The sequence below is a fragment of the Mauremys reevesii genome, linkage group 3 (genome assembly GCF_016161935.1).
Source record: "Mauremys reevesii isolate NIE-2019 linkage group 3, ASM1616193v1, whole genome shotgun sequence".
Classification (NCBI taxonomy): Eukaryota; Metazoa; Chordata; order Testudines; family Geoemydidae; genus Mauremys; species Mauremys reevesii.
In genome coordinates, this window is record NC_052625.1 from 72,177,476 (window position 1) to 72,196,748 (window position 19,273).

A 19,273-nucleotide genomic window follows, 5' to 3' on the forward strand; every position below is an offset into this window, starting at 1 on the left:
TAAGGCAGGTCAGAGGCAAAATTAGGGAAGCAGCATAGAGAGCATTCCAGGAGCAGCTACTCAACCACTTTTATGGCTAAGCCTAAAAGATCTTTCCCACACCTCTAAGGGTCCAGAATAATGAGGGCTATAATCCAAGTGACTGATGCAAGCAAGTTACATAAAGGAGACTGTATGGCTGCTGGGAGGAAAAGAGAGTACTGATAGGGCAGTCATGTGCTGAAGTAAGGGCTATTCAAAGGATAAGGTTCACTCACGTTCAGATTCTCTAATTATTTGCTAAAGAAGATGGGAAAGATTATCTATATATGCCAAGGGGACGGTCTGGCCTACAGTTGGCAGGAGCTGGCTTCTTTTATCTTCAGCAGCAGCCGCCTCTCTCTTCATATGCTACTTTCCTTCTCTCTGGATACCTATGCCTTTCTCAGAACTGGGGACACGTAACCAACAAAGCCTCTAAGCATAGAACATTCAGTAAGAGTCCCACCTGTTCCCCCTGCCTCGTAACCTAATCTCCTTGCTTGTGCTTATGCATTATGGGCTAGATCCTTTCCCATTTAAATCAGTTGGCATTTTCCCCACCACCTTCAGGGGAGAAAGAGCAGGCCCTCTTATGAGGTGCTTAATTAGAAATCACTTTATGCTGGTTGTTGTGCTATTATATTCCACAACAAAGATATTGTTGCCAATTGCTTTGCATTTAATTCCTTAAAGAGAGAGAGAGAGAGAGAGAGTTAGGGTATGTCTACACTACGGGATTATTCCAATTTTACATAAACCGGTTTAGTAAAACAGATTGTATAAAATCGAGTGCACGCGGCCACACTAAGCACATTAATTCGGTGGTGTGCGTCCACGGTCCGAGGCTAGCATCAATTTCTGGAGCGTTGCACTGTGGGTAGCTATTCCGTAGCTATCCCATAGTTCCCGCAGTCTCCCCTGCCCCTTGGAATTCTGGGTTGAGATCCCATTGCCTGATGGGGCAAAAATCATTGTCGCGAGTGGTTCTGGGTAAATGTCGTCACTCATTCCTTCCTCCGGGAAAGCAACGGCAGACAATCATTTCGTGCAAGTGTACTAGAGAAGCAGTGTATCAGAGAACCAGAGAGCACAGCCCCTCCATGTCAGATCCCGCTGAAATGATGAGCTGCATGCCAGTCACAGGGGGTGCCCCTGCAACAACCCCACCTGTTGATTCCCTCCTCCCCCAGTCTTCCTGGGCTACCATTGCAGTGTCCCCCCATTTGTGTGATGAAGTAATAAAGAATGCAGGAATAAGAAACAGTGACTTGTTAGTGAGATAAAATGAGGGGAAGGCAGCCTCCAGCTGCTATGATAGTCCAGACAGGAAATTAAGCAGTGTGGGGGAGAGGAGCCCAGCATCCCGCTGCTATGATAGTCCAGGCAGTACAGAATCTTTTCTTTACACATGAAGGGCGGGGGCTGATGGAGCTCAGCCCCCTATTGCTACGATGAAGATGGTTACCAGCCATTCTGTACCATCTACTAGGAATGACCAGGAGTTTTTTACCCAGGCGCCCCCGGCCGACCTCACCTGAGGCCAGCCAGGAGCACTCACGGGCTGATGATGAGGACAGGTACCAGTCCTATTGTGCAGCACCATCTGCCACAAGGCTGATGATGAGGACGGTTACCAGTCATATTGCACCATCTACCACCAGTGAGGGGGAAAGAGGATACTGCAATTGAGTGCCGCAGCATCGTGTGTACTAGCAGCATTCAGTAGACATAGGGTGACATTTAGAAGAGTCAAGAGACAATTTTTTTCCCTTTTACTTCTGGAGGTGGGTGGGGGCTGTAAATTGACGAGCTATGCCCTGAACCACCGCGGACAATGTGTTTGACCCTACAGGCATTTGGAGCTCAGCCAAGAATGCAAATGCTTTTCAGAGACTGCAGGAACTGTGGGATAGCTTGAGTCCTCAGTCCCCCCTCCCTCCATGAGAGTCCATTTGATTCTTTGGCTTTCCGTTACGCTTGTCACGCAGCAGTGCGCTGAGTCCCTGCTATGGCGTCTGTCTGGAGATTTTTTTTCAATGCTTTGGAATTTCGTCTTCTGTAACGGAGCTCTGATAGAACAGATTTGCCTGCCCATACAGCGATCACATCTGTACGGTCCATGCTGGAGCGCTTTTTGGATTTTGATTTTGGACTGCATCGCCACCCAGGCTGATCGGAGCTCCACGCTGGGCAAACAGGAAATGATATTCAAAAGTTCGCGGGGCTTTTCCTGTCTACCTGGCCACTGCATCTGAGTTCAGATTGCTGTCCAGAGCGGTCAGTGGTGCACTGTGGGATACCGCCTGGAGGCCAATACCGTCGATTTGCGGCCACACTAACCCTAAACCGATATGGTAATACCGATATTACCGCTACTCCTCTCGTTAGGGAGGAGTACAGAAACCGGTTTAAAGAGCCCTTTATATCGATATAAAGGGCCTCTTAGTGTGGACGGGTGTGGCGTTAAATTGGTTTAACGCTCCTAAAACCGGTTTAAACACTTAGTGTAGTCCAGGCCTTAGAGAGAGAGAGAGAGGGACGGAGGGGGAACATTAAAGGTGGATAGAGAACACAAGAAAAAATACTGTTATTGGATTGGATTGGGGGGTTGCTTCTGTAGTAGACTGACCTTCCTCAGAAAAATCTGTTGACCGTGGAGCCAATTTATGTGCTCACTTTGAGGAAAAATTTTCAAGAACTTTAGAGGATGTTTACATCAAGTTACGGATATAGCTAACCTATATAACTGTGTGATCATATTGTCATTACTCTTTTCCTCCCTCTCCTCCCATTGTTTGTCACACACAATTGTTTTGTCTTGTTTCAAATTAGACTAAATTTATCTGGGCAGGTAACATGTCTTTCTATGTGTTTGTTCAGCATTAGCATACAATTAGTACAAAAGGCCCCAACTTTTATTGAGGGCTTTGAGTAATACTGAAATAATAATAAATAAGCCGTTACATATATAAATGATAAAACACCAAATAATATAAGTGCTGTAAAAATAACTGACGTTAATCCACGAATCCTATGGTGCTCAGCATAGCTAAACTAATTACAGTAACAAGGTACACAAAATAACATTAGTTCCTCTACTGTTTTTCTGTAACAAATTTGGGGCAGGGACCTCACCTTTCTACATGTTTGTAGAGTGCTTACATGTTGTTGGTCTAAAATAAATAAATGCTTATTATGTGTGCTGTGGTTGTTACTGCCAACATGCAGAACACGATGGATAATGCCCCCTTTTAAGAGGAGAAGGAGGAGGATGTTGGCATTGAAAGGTTCCATTGCAGTTGTGAGTAGTCATTTGAATGGGTAGCTGTGGGAGAGGGAGGAGAAAGCTGAGGAAAGCATAGTAACTGCAGTGGGAACACATTGCCCCGTGACACAGGGAACAGGCACTGAGGTTAATGAGAAGCAGAGATGGAAGGGGTGAAGGAAAGAAAGACAGAACCAGATAGAAATCAAAGTGACAGAGAGAGACTGTAAAATCCACCTGAACACACCAACCCACCTGTTATCTCTCAATGCATGGTGGGTGTCTGATGAGGTGAAATCGGTACCCACTCTATGTTCCTTCACCCTACAAATAAGCTCATTCTTATCCCTAAGAATCTAGTTATCATGAGGAGAAGAATTTGTGTGTATGTAACAAGAAAGGGGATTCAGAGTCACAGCCCAATGGAAGTTGAGGACATTTAACACCTCACAGGATCAGACTCACTATATCTATGGTGCCATCTAATTACACAAACAAATCATGTTTGTCTAAAAAAGTTTAAGCATTGTTTTTGCAAGTAGCCCCTATAATTGAAAGTGATTTGATTTTTTTTTCAGTGTATGCATTTGGCAGCACTTAGTGTATCGTGAATATCACTACTTCACTTGCCAGTCATTTCCCCCTGTTACCGGTGTGGGTCTTTCATATCACAATAGGGAAACTAGTCATATGTGATTGTTAAACCACATAACCTGGCATGGGGAACTCAAGGGTAAGTATAGTAATTTGAGCTACTATGTATTCATTTTTTAAATGACTACATTTTAAGTTAACCCTGTCCTTTTTAAATGTGTTCATGCATGAAAATATTGAGTTATTCTTATTTATTTCCCCAAGCTGCTAATAATAGCGTAGAGCTATTTTAGATGTATTTTCCTAACTTTCCTTTTTAATACCTTGTCAACATTTCCTGATTAGGCACATTGCCCCTTTACCTTTTTTACAATCCTCACTATTTTAGTTTAAAATCCTCCTAACTGACATCATTAGTCTCCCAGCAATGAAAGGGAATGAGGCTGAAGTGGAGTCCATGCAATCTGCACAGCCCCTTCTTGCTACAACAAGAGAACCAATGCTCTGCAGACACAACCCTCTCCTCTCTATACCACATTCTAAGCCACCTGTTTACTGTCAGGATTAATGTATATATATAGCCTGTCACTGTGGGATCTCAGTACTCCACAAATGTATTAAATTGAACAGAAAGAGACCTTCCATCTTTGTCTCTCAGTACAGGCAAAATTTCCAAAGATTACCTGCCACAGTTTTTTCCTTTAGCTTCTGGTCCAGGTTCCTGAAGTTATAAATGATCATTTTTATCTTTGTCTCAGACATATTGGTGTTTCCAATATGGATGACAATGAATGGGTTCTCTTCAGATACTTCCATGTCCCTATTTGTGTAATGTGTAACATCACAGCTTCCCACTCTTAGGGAGTTAGCATATAGACCTATTGTCCTTATCCCACTTGCAAAAAATTTGATCAGCTATAGCAATTTGTTCACCAACAAGATCTGTAATTTCCATACAGTTATGCTATCCTCATACAATTAATCTTTTGATTAATATCATGCTTCTCTTCCCCATATATCATTAATATGTACACTAAGTTTGAGTAGCTAATCTGAAAATAATGTTACTTCAGAAGCTATGTCATCGTTATTAAATTTTCACAGTAGGCACACTACAGCCATATTATTTCTAAAGTAGATATATCACTAAAATAGTTATTAATCAAGGGGCTTATTTCTACAAAACATATATTGAGTAATACCTTACTACATGAGAAATCCCACTTAAATAATGGAGCAGGGTAATACCAATCAAAATAATGGTGGCATAATCTGGCCCCAAATGACATTTTTTTATTAATTAATGAGAAATACAGTTTCTGTAAACTATTGCATAGTAAATCTTTGCTGAACTACACACTTCACAATCCACACAAAAAAAAAATAGATTACAATCAGGCCCACTGAGTTCAGTGAGACTACTTGTAGAACAATTATTCATGCAAATAAGGCTTACTTATGTATGTAAAGCTTTGCATAGTCAGACCCTTAGCAAGACTTATGAACTTTGCTATTTCCAAATGAAGTATTCAAACATGCCAAGGGTACTTGTTGTTGGGGATTAAGTGTGAGATCCAAAAAATGACTTAGGTTTTACAATGTTCAGCAGTGTAGCACATTTTAGGCACCCTGTCATCCGGATCAATCCACAGTGTTGAGTTTGGTGCCCTGGTTCCCTCTGTATGAGCAGAGTTGGGTGTCTAAGAATGGGATCCAGAAATGCCAGCATACTGAGCAGGGAGTCCCTAAACTAGCCTGAAAGAAATGTCAAGGACAGGGGTATGGTCTAGGTCCAGGCCAGAGGCAGGTACCTATCTCTGCTTAGGAGTCCCATCTGTGAACCCTCTCCTGGAGTTAGGTGCCTCAATTATTTTTTGCAAGAAATGCCAGGAGGAGCAGCCCTCCTTATAACTCTTAGCCCACTGTTTGGGGGGCACTCACCCACAATGTGGGATACCCACGATTCAATTCCCCCATCCCTTCTGTCTGATGTAGAAAAGGAATTTTAACGTTGGTCTCCTACAGGGGTGGCTCTAGGCATTTTGCCGCCCCAAGCACGGCAGGCAGGCTGCCTTCGGCGGCTTGCCTGCAGAGGGTCCACTGGTCCCGCGGCTTCGGCGGACCTCTTGCGGGACCAGCGGACCCTCCGCAGGCATGCCGCCGAAGGCAGCCTGCCTGCCGCCCTTGCGGTGACCGGCAGAGCGCTCCCAGTGGCTTGCCGCCACAAGCACGCGCTTGGCGTGCTGGTGCCTGGAGCCGCCTCTGGTCTCCTACCTTGCCAGAGTGCCTTAACCATTGGGCTATGGGGTATTCAAGGGCAAGTCTCACTCAATCTCTCCTGTTGAAGCTGTTCCACTGTACATAAATATGCATTGGGTCAGAGAAAGACCCTGGTTCCAGTCCCCTGTGAGCCCATGTCCCAGGTGAGTGCTCTAGCCATGGAGCTAAAAGGCCGGGGGGGAGGGGGCACAAGCTCCACATTCTCCTCTGGCTGTTTTGTGTGGGGTTACATGTTTTGAGATTGTCTACTGGGCTGGGCCCCACAGGTGAAACAGATGGAGCAGCATCTCTAAGGATCCCACTGGGGCTTATGGGTGAAATAGGCACCCAAAAACGCAAATTGAGGCAGCTGTGTGTATGTTAACTGGCAGAAACATGGATATCTAGGGGACTCTAATAGTGGAAAATCAGATGCCTAGGGACTTCAGGCACAGAGTCAGGCAGCAGTTGAGTAAGGATTTAGAAGATCTCACAGATGCCAAAAGTAGCAATTAGGCAACTAAGTTATTTTGTAGATCTAGCCCTAAATCCATGATGAATCTGAATTTTTTAAAGATAGTTATGAAATACAAAATGGTACATTTTTCAGAAGGTGTTAACTCATGAACAACCCCTTTCCCTCCTTGGGATAGAGCAAGAATATTCTAATGGAATCTTACCAAACAAATTCACATTTAGGCTCAACGTAAATACAAGCAATTTTAGCCCATGGTCATTTTTTCAGAAATGTGTAAGTTAATGTAATTAAATATAATAAAGTACTTCTCATTAAAGAAGAAAAATGTTTTCCTCATCAATAATGAAAGTGTCATTACTGCAGCATTTTTGGTTTTTCATTTTAAAATATAAAGTAAATGTGGTTTCATGTTGGATCTTCTAGGTTATTTATACAAAGTAGCCATTAACAAAATTAAAGAAAGTAATGAAAATAGACAGCTTTTAAAAAATAAGAGAAATAAACTAAGATACAATGTATCTATTTTACTAGTGTGGCATTTTTCATTGCAAGTGGCAGAGATTAGTATTTGAAAGTAAGGCATACCTACTTAGTAGAAACATAAGGTGACTTTCTGACTCTATTGATATCAAATGCCATTAACTTAAATGGGACAAGGATTTCACTCAAAAAGTTTGGCCTTTGAATACTTGCCACTGTGCAGAAGGGTCCTTATTACCTTGAAATTGTATGATATGAGATAATTTATTTTAACACTATTTGATGGAGTTTGTCTTGGGACAAAGACCAAAAAGAACATACTGGATGCACTGAGACACAAAGGCTTGAATTCCAAGATAGAAGCTCCACACATATTGCTTATTTGAAACTTCAGGTGTTTTGAAGGGCTGCTGACTGGCTCTCCAAGAGAGAAGGATCAAAATCAGAGAACAGTTTGGGGAGCCAGATTGTAATCAGGAAGGGAAGCAGTGCTCCGGTATCATAAAATTAGCCTTTCCCTGTGAAAAAAATAAGTAGAAGCAATACTGAAAGCTATTGTTAATGTTTATGGTATATTTACTCTGGTTAAATACAAATTTAGTAGTTTTTCAAAGCAAGAAATTGTAGTTATGGTCAATCAGTAGGTTGTGAAGACATCTGTACAGCCCTCAAAATCAAATTAGGTAAAGCAGAAAAGATTGCTGAATATTCCCAAGCAAGGGTTATAGCACGGTGGCTGCTTGTTGAGTACCCCTTTATGTCCAGGAGTGATTTAGAGGCACTCTGTCCCTATTAGCCCCTACTCATAGACTTTTTACTTAAGTACTTTAGATAGTCACTATTGTGACTCTTAGCACCCATTTCTCAGGCTAATTTAATGTCATATAAAGTTCACACTACCTTAATCACAAAATAATCCAAACTGTTCTCAACAAAGTCCGAAAATCATAAACTCTGCCTGAAACCATCCCCAGCCCTCTCTTGCTAAAGCTCAGCCCTCTTACCCTATACTCACACCCTAACATCATACTCACCACCTTCCTGCTATCTTTTATATTGGAGTCCCTGATTCCTCTCAGGTGGTACTCATCTTGTAATTGGGGCTGCCTTAGTCCCAGGCTTTCCAGCTCTGGGCAAGCCACCCTGCTACATAAGTGTCCTAAGAGGAAGATTAGAGGAATAAAAGGGCTATATTAGTGAGCCAGTGACACTAGTATCAAACAAAGCATGCATCTAGGAAGGTGCAGGGTGACAGCTAGTCTACTAGTTATTGCCTATGCCCAGGAGTGAAAGTAACTTACAGGATTTACCAGTACTGCCGGAGTCCTGAGGGGGGCGTGGCCTCATCCGGAAGAGGTGTGGCCTCTCAAGACGTAAAGGCCCTGGGGCACCAGCTGTGGCTGGGAGACCCAGGGCCTTTAAATCAATCAGGGCCTCCCAGCTGCAGAGGTGGCTGGGAGCCCCCCCCCCGGGGATCAGAGGCAAATTAAAGGGCCTGGGGCTCTGGCTGCCAGGGGGAACCCCGAGCTTTGCGGGGCTGGGATTTAAAGGGCCCAGAGCTCTTCTACTAAGGAGAGCCCAGAGCCCTTTAAATCCTGGCCCCAGCCCAGCCGCCAGAGCTGCGGCCAGAATTCAAAGGGCTCTGGGCTGCCCGCAGCCCCGGGGAGCTCTGAGCCCTTTAAATCCCAGCCGCAGCCAGGATTCAAAGGGCTCTGGGCTGCCTGCAGTGGCAGGGAGCTCTCAGCTCTTTAAATCTCAGCCGTGGCTGGGATGGAAAGGGCTCTGGGCTGCCCACCACGGGCAGCCCAGAGCCCTTTCCATCCCGGCCGTGGAAGCTGGTGCAGTCCAGGACGGTGTACTGGCTCTTGCCGGTACTCCATATCAGACCGGACCGGCTTGCTTTCACCTCTGCCTATGCTCAAGGTTTGGGTTCTTTTGCAGTTACTCTACAACAAACAGAATAGCAGTGTGCCACAGAAATAGTGACTGATGACACAGTCTACTCATCTCATTGAGGAGCTACTGAAAAAGGGGAAGTCCCTCACTGTAGGAACTGAAGAAGGTAGCAATATATGGTGTATGCTTTTCTAGAACAGTATCTATTAATTAATGTAGGGAGTAATTTTTGCTTTTCTCCTTCACAACTGAAGAGACAGAGAGCTGAATCTTGGTTACAGCCCCATGTGATTATTTAAGTCTTTCAGAGATCTCACCAGGTCCTCCAGCAAATGAAGGAAACAAGGACCTGCAATTTCAATTATTTTTTTAAAGGCAGTGGAGTAGCAAGGAAAAGAAACAACATAACTACTCTGAAACATAACCCACTGTTTCCCATAAATAAATATTGTCTTTGCAGGTCACTTTTAGAACAAATGTTTGGGTAAAGAAACACTGAAAAGTTTTAGTTTGATCAATCAACATCTTTTTCCTTTTGGAGTGATAATAGATCCTTATACATGTCACTGTACATGGATGTACTTCAGCACAAATAAAACTGCGTACATATTATGCAAAACATTAAACTGATAAAAATCAAAAGATAGCAGTATATTGCCAAAAAATGTATTTTAATGAAGCAGCAGTCTGCTGACATATAGTCTTTTAGTCAATGGGACTAGATACATAAGAATCACTCGTTCAAGTTAGTATTGCAGGATCAAGATCTGAGAAGCAAAAGTTTATAGTTTTTTCAGTCAACGATCAAGGAGAACTTTAAGTGGAAAAAATTCTTGATCTTTCTTAGACATCTATGAGGATAAAATATATATGTGAACACTGGAGAAATTAAGCAAGGAGCTAAAAATGATTTTTTTAAAAGGTACAGATTTGAGATATTCTATAGATATCTCAGCTAGAATGAGTTTTAACATTTTCCCTTGTGGTATTACTGCTCCATTCTTCGAAGTTTGTACAGAGCAAACTGTGCCATCAGTTTTCAGGGGAAGACAAGTGTTTAAAGAAAATGAAATAAAATTGAAAACATGTCCAGATTAGATAGCTCTTGTGCACTATAAACTACACAATTTTTATAGAAGAATTTTCATTTAAATTACAATATAGAGAGAAAACGGGCAAATAACACTATTGGAAAAAGTAGAGCTGTTATTAAAGAGGGATATAAATGTACTCCGTATTTTACAGATCATAAACAAAGTCCCTGTTCCAAAGAGCTCACATTCCACCTCAGAGGGGTGGTAGTACAGGGAACAGTTACTATACCCTAACAAAGGCCCTTTGTTTTCAGTTTTTACCATTTTTTTTAAACCAGCTGCCATTACAGAAGCCATTATTTGGTTTTCACCTGAATTTCAGAAATGCCAGAACTCCCCAGATCTGGCTTCATGCTCTTGCAGGCGAGAGGGCAGTTTGATCATCTGGGCCACCTAGGTTACTGAGCAACCACCTCTTCTTCTGGAGTGGGCCCTGAAGCAGAAGAGATGGAGATGAGGGTGCCACCTCCTCACTCTGCTTCTTCCATCTCTTCCACTTCTAGGCCTGCTCCAGGAGAGATGGCAGCTCCACAACCTCTTCCTGAGTTGCTATTTCCTTCACAGGAGTGGGGAGCAAGGGCAAAAGTAACGGAATGACTTGAGCACTGATATATTACTATTATCAATCCCACACCCAGTACACACACACATTATCAGCTTTACAGATATGCTGATAACTATCTGTACATCAAAGCAAATAAAGACTGGTGAATTACTTTTCAGGCTAAAATGGGTTGAAAATGAAAAACTATCTGCTTTCCTTTCAGAACATAAGGAAAATAAACAAAACTTTATTTTGAAAGTTTAAAAGGCAAAAACAAGATCTGGAGAAAAGAGAGATAGTTACCTTGATATTTACCCAGAAAAGTGTGAGGTTAATTATTTTTTTTCAAAATTTTTGTAATAAACCTGAACAAATAGCTGAGAACTTGTAAACAAAATAAAATCTGAAAACAAAAGGGCTTAACCATAAAGTGTAGAGATAGCAGCAGGGGGATGGTTATTATCCTTACATAGGGCGTGTTGGTACAAAAATCCAAGAGCTACGGAAACGTTCACCACTTTCCGGCTGGGTAACCTTAGCCACACGTGCCTTTATGCCTGAAAAGGAAAACTGAAACCTAGGTGAACTTCTTCCAGCCCTAGAACCCTTCCCAGGTGATGAGTTTCCATCCCTCTTCCCTCCGCCTGCCTCTCCTCATCCCCTCCATCTCCCTCTCTGCCTAGCTCCTTTCCTCTCCAGCCCTCCCGGCCTCTGGCCCTTCCTTCCCCTCAGCCAGCCTCTCCGGGCTGTCTGTCTGTCTGTCAGGCCGGGTGGCTGGGTCGGTCGGGCTGTCTCCGTCAACCCCCCCCCCCCCGCCGCTCTGTCTGGCTCCCCCTCCTTCTCCTCCCCCCTCTGTCTGGCAGACCCCCCCGTGCAGCGCTTCTCGCGAGAGCGGGGGGATGCCGCCGCTGCCACCGCCGCCGCGGACGGAGGGGGAGACACTCGGGGGGAGCCAGTGACGTCGGGAGTTTTCCCGAAAGTCAATAACGAGCCCGGCGGAGGCGGCGGGCGGAGCCGCGAGCGGGGGCTCCGGGGCGAGCGAGCCGGAGCGAGGAGCCGCCGCCCTGACCCCGCGGATGCTGCGGCCGCGCTGCCCGGCCGGGCGCCTTCCTGTGTAGCGGGGACGCTCGCTCCATGTAGCCGGGGCCGGAGCCGCCTCCCTCCCCCCGCGGAGACACCGGCCGCGCGGGACCGAGCCTGGCGGGGGGACCGGGCAGGGGGAGCGGGGATCCCACTACCGAAGCCGCCGCCGCCCGCCCCGCAGCGCCGCCGCCGCAGGTAACAGCCGGGTCTGGGGGCAGCTGGGGTGACGGGGCCGCAGCCGGGCGCGCAGGCAGCCCGCGGGGAGCCGGGGAGGGGGCGCCTGTGGCCTAGCCAGACCGTCCCTGTCTGGGTGGGGAGGAGGCTGCATCAGCGCCCAGCTCCTCCCCCTCAGCCCCAGACACCCCCGAGACTGGTCCCAGCGGCGCCGGCCCGGGGGGGCTCGGACCGGCCGCCGCCCCGAGCCGGGCAGGGGACGCCGTCGCGGGCGGGGGCGGCCTGTCCTGGCACCGCAGGTAACTGCATCGCTGAGGTGATGGCGGGGCGGGGGGAGGTGCACGGGGCTAGTTCCCACGCCGAAACCCCTCCCCCGACCCACCCCATCGCCTTCCTTGGCCCCCCCTCCCCCTCGCCTGGCAGTGGATTTGAGGTAATTGCAACGTAGAAGTCTGTGTTGTTAGTAGTAAATTTTTTATTAGCTTGGAAGTTGCGCTTGTGCTAAGAATAGAAATGTGGAAGGATGGTCTGTTCGTGGCATTGCATTGCTCAAGTGGTGCTGCTGCTGCTGGCGGCTCTGGCAAGCAAGTAAACAAACCAACCTCCTCCTGCGCATCAGTCCTGCTGGATCAGCCATTATGGTGGCTGTCTTGCACATCCAAAAGTTGATGTTGAAGTGAACTGTTGTTAGTTGGTGCATTGCTCTCGGTTGTGGTTTCGAGGACTTGCACAGAATTATAGGCAGCACAGTTGAATAAAAAGGCCTGACCTAGTAATGTGAGGGTTTATTGTCTGCAGGGTTAGTTATTAGCTTCTGTAAACAAAGTGTAATTTATTCTGACAATACAAACTGCAGTGTATATAGGTATATGATACTTTGGCTATTTGAGGGTTAATTGCTTTTGAATGAAAGTTTTTGGATCACAGAAGTATCATATATTTAGATTACATTGTCATGAAGTAACTAGTGGTGACAGACAGGGGGTTTATAGAGTGTTTAATTGCTATATGTGAATTGCAATTCTCAGTTTACTTCTGGGCAATAAACAGACATTTTACATCACTTCTAACAGTTTTTTTCTTCCTTGTACCTTAATTAAAATGAGTGGTTTTAAAACAGGACTTTTGTTATCTTAAAATTTAAATGTAAAGCTAAGTGGATGATAAATGGTTTTAACACTTCTGGATAACATAACATTCCTAAATATAATTACTAGTTGAGTGGCTATTTTAATTTATTCTGCAAAAATAAATCTTTAAGATCTACTTTAGTTAAAGTAAATTTCTTATGACAAAGACCTTTATTGTCGAAGTTCAGATGTAGATATCCCGTAAACTATTAGCCAGTATTGATACTTATATAATACTGCTTATAGCAGTTTGTTCTGCAGGTACTTGCTTCTGACTTACTGTAACTTTGTTTATAGGGCTGCTTGAATTTAGCAACCATAGTTGGTGCATATTTTGTATATATTAAAAAAAACTCTTACCTGCCTACAAACAAGTAGCATAAAAATGAACAAGCTAAACTTTTAACAAAGTGCTTTGCTTTTTACTTTGTATAGCTCCACATGCATTGTATTTTACTTTTGTATGGCTCCACATGCATAACACAGTTTAGGGCAGTCAGGATTGAAGTAAGAAAGTGTGCATACAAAAGAAGAAAGTTGCTTTTGATTTTTTGAAAGTATATTCATTAAGGATATTCTGTTTGTAGGTCTTCTTGTTTTCCTGCTGGGAGTTTTAAATTGACCCCAATATCTTTAATTGGATTGGGCTGTTAATTATAGAATGTGTGTGTGTGTGAGCTGGTTGGAGGAGACAAACATGGAAATTCAAAGGAAAACTTTACAGAGCTAAATGATTTTCTTTGAGAGAGAGAGAGAGTGTGTGTGTAAGTAAGTAAGTAAAAAATTTGGTTAGTCCAAATTCTCTCTCTCATATCAGTGCGTAACATTTGTAGATTTTTACACAGACTAGTAATAATCTTTTGTTGTAGGTGTTTTCTTCCCTGGTTCATCTCTGTTTGTTATAACTAGGTTGGTATTAATGTTACCTTGAGAAGATTCTACTAACTTTTATATAGCTGTATGGAAAGATAGTATCTCAGTGTTTTAGTATATACTTTTGTTTGACACAAAACCAAATTAAGAAATCAGGAATGTTTTGTTGCAGTTGTTACATGTCTGTAGGAAGCTGGTAGTCTCTCAGCAGGTTTTGATTTATTTTGTTTGGATTGGAACTATGATACAAACTCTAGTTCCTCTTAGAAAAGTTATATTGCTTTTGAAACTAAAACAAATTTTATTGTGAAAAGGGACTGTATTAAGATGAACATGAAAACGTCTCTAGAGTTGAACTGTTTATAATTTAAGCTTCTGTGAGCAGGTTTATAAGAAACTATATATTGATTTACGAAAGCAATTTCAAACTGAGTGCTTCTGTAGTTGTTACTCTTAAAAAACAAAACAAAACACGCCCCCATCCTCAGACAAATAGTGTCTTCAAAATGCCTAGAAAACGTGTATCAGGAAACAGTTTGCAAAGTTCTCTCTCATTTCTTGGGTACAAGTCTTAATGATTTAAATGGGTAAATAGCTAATAATCCCTCCTGTTCCCAATAAAAATTATAAATAGTTTTTTAAATAACTTTTTTAAATGTTTCATTTTTAGAAGCTATTGTTATGATACCAGTACACTAATGCAGTGATTCCCATTAAAAGTAACTTGGAAACCTTGTTTACTTTGTGCCATGATTAACATAACAAAAATATCTGTTGCTTTAATCCAGTTTGACTGTTCCCATCCATGATACAAATCCAAAGTACACAGTTAAAGTACAGTTCTGTTTTGCAATACAGAAGGGACCTAACATCTCTTGCAATCATCCAAGGCTTTAACGTGCTTCTAAAAACTATTACTAAACTTAAAACCAAAACAAAGCAACTCACTAAAAACATGGGACAATGGAAACATCCTGTAACTGTGTTGGAAGAGAACTGTGTTGTAACAAAGTCTTGAAACATATTTCCGTTTCTAGTATAGATAGATTCTAAATTAGCTGATATTCTGTGAAAGTGTAATGAATGATACTGCAGTTGCACTTTTGAGGATGTTAGTGTGTATTAAAACTCAAGATTAGTTTTTCCTCAGACTAAATTAAACATTCTGTCTAAAACAATTGGGTTTTTGGTTTTTGTTATAAGACGACTTGTAAAGGGAAATAATAGAACATGTAGATTCCTAAGATGACTGAGCAGGCTTAAATATTAAAAATTCATATAGTTAAAATCTCCATATGAAATATACATACCCTTCATTGTTTTAGATATTCCATTATGTTTTATTTTGGAACATTCCTGTCTTAATTTTGTTTACTGTTTACAATTCTTTTAAAATGTTTGGATTACTTTTTGTTATCACCGGAGAATGTGTTAATTCATGGAGAGTATGTATTTTAAATAAAAAAGGGGGATTTATGTTGTTCAGCTAATCTCACTAATTATGAAGTGTGTTTAACAAAACTTTTGTCTCAACTAACACATTTTCCTTTTGATCTGTACTAAACACATTCACAGCATCACAAGTTTTCATTGATAAAGTTTTGATATCAGTCACTTCTTTTGTAACAGATTGATGTGATACATGAAGATTGGGACTGCACTTAAAGTAATAGACAAAAAGATAAGTTAGGTGGGGGGGAGTTATTTTAGGTGTCAAAATCTAATGAAAGCAAGAAAACAGAAAACTGCAGGCAAAATGTTATAACTTCTTATACTGTGAAAACCTTTTAAGTGCTGGCTTACTGCATTCTGTGGAACAGTTTTAAGGAGGTGACTAAAGGAATCTGTTTATTCTGAAGAGAAAATGTATGAGAGTAGTTTAAACTTGAGGAAACCCTAAATATATAACAGGAAAGAAAACAAAAATACTACATAATTATGACAGCATACTGACTCAGCATGACAGCCTGATTTCATGGACCTCATAGACTCAATTTCAGTATTTTCGCTATAGTTGAATTTTTGAGGTATGGAAATGGATTTCAAGCAGGTTTTGTTGAGCAAATTCATCAGTCCCTGTAGTTAATAATTAGTAGGTGCACCACAAAGCTGAGGAGAAGTTAAAAATCTTAAGAACAGGGGTTGGATATTGTTAAAAAGAAATTACAGTGAGAAAAGAGTATACCAGTTTCCAGTGATGGATTTAGAGTTAGTGGGGCCCTGTGCTCAGATTCATTTTTGGGGGCCCCCTCAAGACCCAGCCAAGAAGAATATTGTTTCTTATCTCCCTCATCCCTGTACTACATTCTTTTTTTCTTCATCCTCTGCCTATATTATAAGTAATAGGAAGTAAATGAAAATAAAGTGAGGGATCTTGATTGTTTTTGTAGTCAACTTTTTTTTTCACAGAACACGTGAAAATTGCTAAGGGTCTCGGCAGACCACTTAATGATCTTACCAAATATTGTTTGTACTGTTAGCTAACTATTGTAAAGTGCTTTGGATAAGAGTGCTTTATTAAAAAAAAAAAAGTAAAAAAAATTGGGGTGCGGGGTCTGGCCACAAGTTAGGGTGTTGGAAGGGCTCAGGGCTGGGGCAGGGGGTTGGGGTGTTGAGCGCTTACCTGGGGCAGCTTCTGTTTGGTGCGAGGGGTGCAGGTGGGGGTGGGAAAGTGCAGGAGCTCCCGTTTGCTGCTCAGGGCAGGGGTGGGGATGGGGGGGGTGCAGGAGTGAGGGCTGAGGATGTGGGCCGGGTGTGTGTGTGGGGGGTGGGGGTGGGGGATACTGCGCGGGGGAGATCGAGGCTGAGGCAGTTCCAGTTGCGGCTGCTGGGTTACCTTACCTGGCTGGCTGGTGAATGCGTACTTGCCGCTGCCAAAGGGAGCTGTGACGGCGGCGGCAGCATGTGAGAGCGGAGACCCCCTGGCCTGCCACTCCCTTCCCTTGGCTTTTTTCCAGGGGGCCGCCAGCAGCAGTGCACGCCAGGGACTGCACCTGCTCTGCCTGGTGTCCAGAGGAGCAGGGCAGCAGGACAGACGGACGCCCAATTAGGGGAGCACGCACGCCTTCCCTATAGCATGCCCCCAGCCTTCCCCTTGCCTGCCTGCTGTGGCACACAGGGCTGCCAGCGCCAGCCTGCAGCAGGAGTCCTGGGAGCCAGCAGGAGCCTGGCTCGCCAGCTGGGAAAACTCACCGCACCTCCAGCACACTTTTAAATGGCTCCCTCCCTGCTCTTCTCCACATTTTCTGCCCCCACAGCGGCCCCCTCCCCCCCCGCAGGGGGTGCTGGATGGTGCTTGGCTGGTGGCCCCAGGCCAGGGCACTGTGTGTTTCATTGTAAATCTGCCCCTGCTAGTTTCAGCACTTAAGATACTCAAAATTTGTGTAGGCTCAATTTCTTTTCCATTTCTTAGTACCATTAACACACTTTTCTGTTTAGAATAGATAGTGGTTCATTTTATTTAAGTACAGTCCCCCCTATTTATTTTTCATGTATCCCCTTTTATTTTAATGGTCAGGTACTGATCTTCAGTGGTGTGCTCAGGAATTTATATTTTATCACTTTTGGGAAGGCACATTAAACACACACATTATAGACATTAAACCATATCAACACACTCACATAGATCATATGCAAATAAATAACAGTATATTCACCATTTCAACAAAATGTACCTTTAATCCACCTTGGATACAAGCTCCTTAACATTATGGGGGGGGAACGTGTGCAAATCAAATAGACACAGGTACATCCATAACCACACATTATGGGGATATGTGTGTAACCTCACTGAGTTTGCACACTGCATGTTAGGAGGAAATACCATAGTAGAAAAAGGGGGGGGGGGGTGCAGAGAGCTCCTCCAGGGCCTAGGCAGGGGGGTCCAGAACCCCTCTCACCCTGGGGCTGCAGCAGGGAAAGTGAGCTCCACCTGCACCAGGGCCCTAGTGGGGGACGCAGAACTTCTCTGTCCCTGGGGCTGTGGGGGGAGGAGGAGAGCAAACTCCTCCAGTTCCGGGTCCCCAGCAAGGGGCACAGAACTCTTCCTGCTCCTGGGCTGTGGTGGGGAGAGTGAGTGAGCTCTTCTCCCCTAGGGCTGGCGAAGGTCTGCGCTCCCCGCTGCAGCCCCAGGGCCAGAGGAGTTCTTGGGTCCCCCGCCGATCATAGAGGAGGCCTGTGCCACTGCTTCTTCCCAACCCTTGTGCACGCGCCTGTTCAGGGTTAGAAACTGTGGTTGAAAACAAGTAGTAACAGTCCTATGTTTTTTGAGTTGGTGACCATAGTAACTAGATTTACAGAGAAGTATGGGAATTTGAAAACTTACACACTCAATATGCAGCAGCAGTCAAAAAAGCAAACAGAATGTTGGGAATCATTAAGAAAAGGATAGATAATAAAAGAGAAAATATCATATTGCCTCTACATAAATCCATGGTATGCTCACAACGGTTTCCATATGAGGAAAACTTAATAAGACTGGGACTTTTCATGTTGGAAAAGAGACAACTGAGGGTATGGCTATACTTGCAGCCATACAGCGCTGCCGCGGGAGCGCTCCCGCAGCAGCGCTTTGAAGTGTGAGTGTGGTCGTGGCGCTAGCGCTGGGAGAGAGCTCTCCCAGCGCTGCAGGTACTCCACCTCCCTGTGGGGATTAGCTTACAGCGCTGGGAGCCATGTTTACACTGGCGCTTTGCAGCGCTGTAACTTGCTGCGCTCAGGGGTGTGTTTTTTCACACCCCGAGCGAGAAAGTTGCAGCTCTGTAAAGTGCCAGTGTAGCCAAGGCCTCAGTGGGGATATGATTGAGGTCTATAAAAGCATGCCTCGTATAGAGAAAGTAAATAAGGAAGTGCTATTTATTCCTCATAACACAAGAACTAGGGGCCACCAAATGAAATTAATAGGCAGTAGGTTTAAAACAAACAAAATGAAGTATTTACACAACACACAGTCAACTGCGGAACTTTTTGCCCGAGGATATTGTGAAGACCAAAACTATAGCAGGGTTCAAAAAAGAACTAGATAAGTTCATGGAGAGTAGGTCTATCAATTGCTATTAGGCTGGGCAGGGATGGTGTCCCTAGCCTCTGTTTGCCAGAAGCTGGGAATGAGCGACAGGGGATGGATCACTTGATGATTACCTGTTCTGTTCATTCCCTCTGGGGCACCTGGCATTGGCCACTGTCAGAAGACAGGATACTGGGCTAGATAGACCTTTGGTCTGACCCAGCATGGCTGTTCTTACGTACTGAGGCCCCATTCCTGTAGGCCCATGTATCAGCATAATTTTACTCACTTTATATATTTTAACTTTAATTGGACTATGTACTTATGTAGGTGAAGTTACTTGTATGCGCCATTATTTGTAGCACTGAGGCAAACCG

At 43.8% G+C, this 19,273-nt stretch overlaps 1 protein-coding gene and 1 long non-coding RNA gene across 7 annotated transcripts in view; one reads left to right on the forward strand and one right to left on the reverse strand.

Annotated features, from left to right (window-relative positions):
• Positions 1-6,086: 6,086 nt before the first annotated feature.
• On the reverse strand, positions 6,087-11,305 carry LOC120401032. Of its 3 annotated transcripts, none has more exons than XR_005596247.1 (3): positions 11,101-11,305; positions 8,132-8,256; positions 6,087-7,615 (listed from the first exon to the last, which is right to left on the reverse strand). It is a non-coding gene; the product is annotated as an uncharacterized LOC120401032 (long non-coding RNA). The 3 variants fall into 3 exon arrangements; XR_005596245.1 differs by lacking the exon at positions 11,101-11,305 and adding an exon at positions 8,408-8,467; XR_005596246.1 differs by lacking the exon at positions 11,101-11,305 and adding an exon at positions 8,399-8,456.
• Positions 11,306-11,570: 265 nt separating this feature from the next.
• Positions 11,571-19,273, forward strand: part of AKT3 (AKT serine/threonine kinase 3) — a 285,284-nt gene continuing 277,581 nt past the window's right edge. For 2 of the 4 annotated variants that reach the window (XM_039530509.1, XM_039530513.1), the window contains exon 1: positions 11,571-11,909. The gene's annotated coding sequence lies outside the window, so the exon portion shown is untranslated. Of the gene's footprint in view, positions 11,910-12,081; positions 12,188-19,273 lie in introns of those variants that run through there. The other 2 variants (XM_039530512.1, XM_039530510.1) reach the window with 2 other exon arrangements.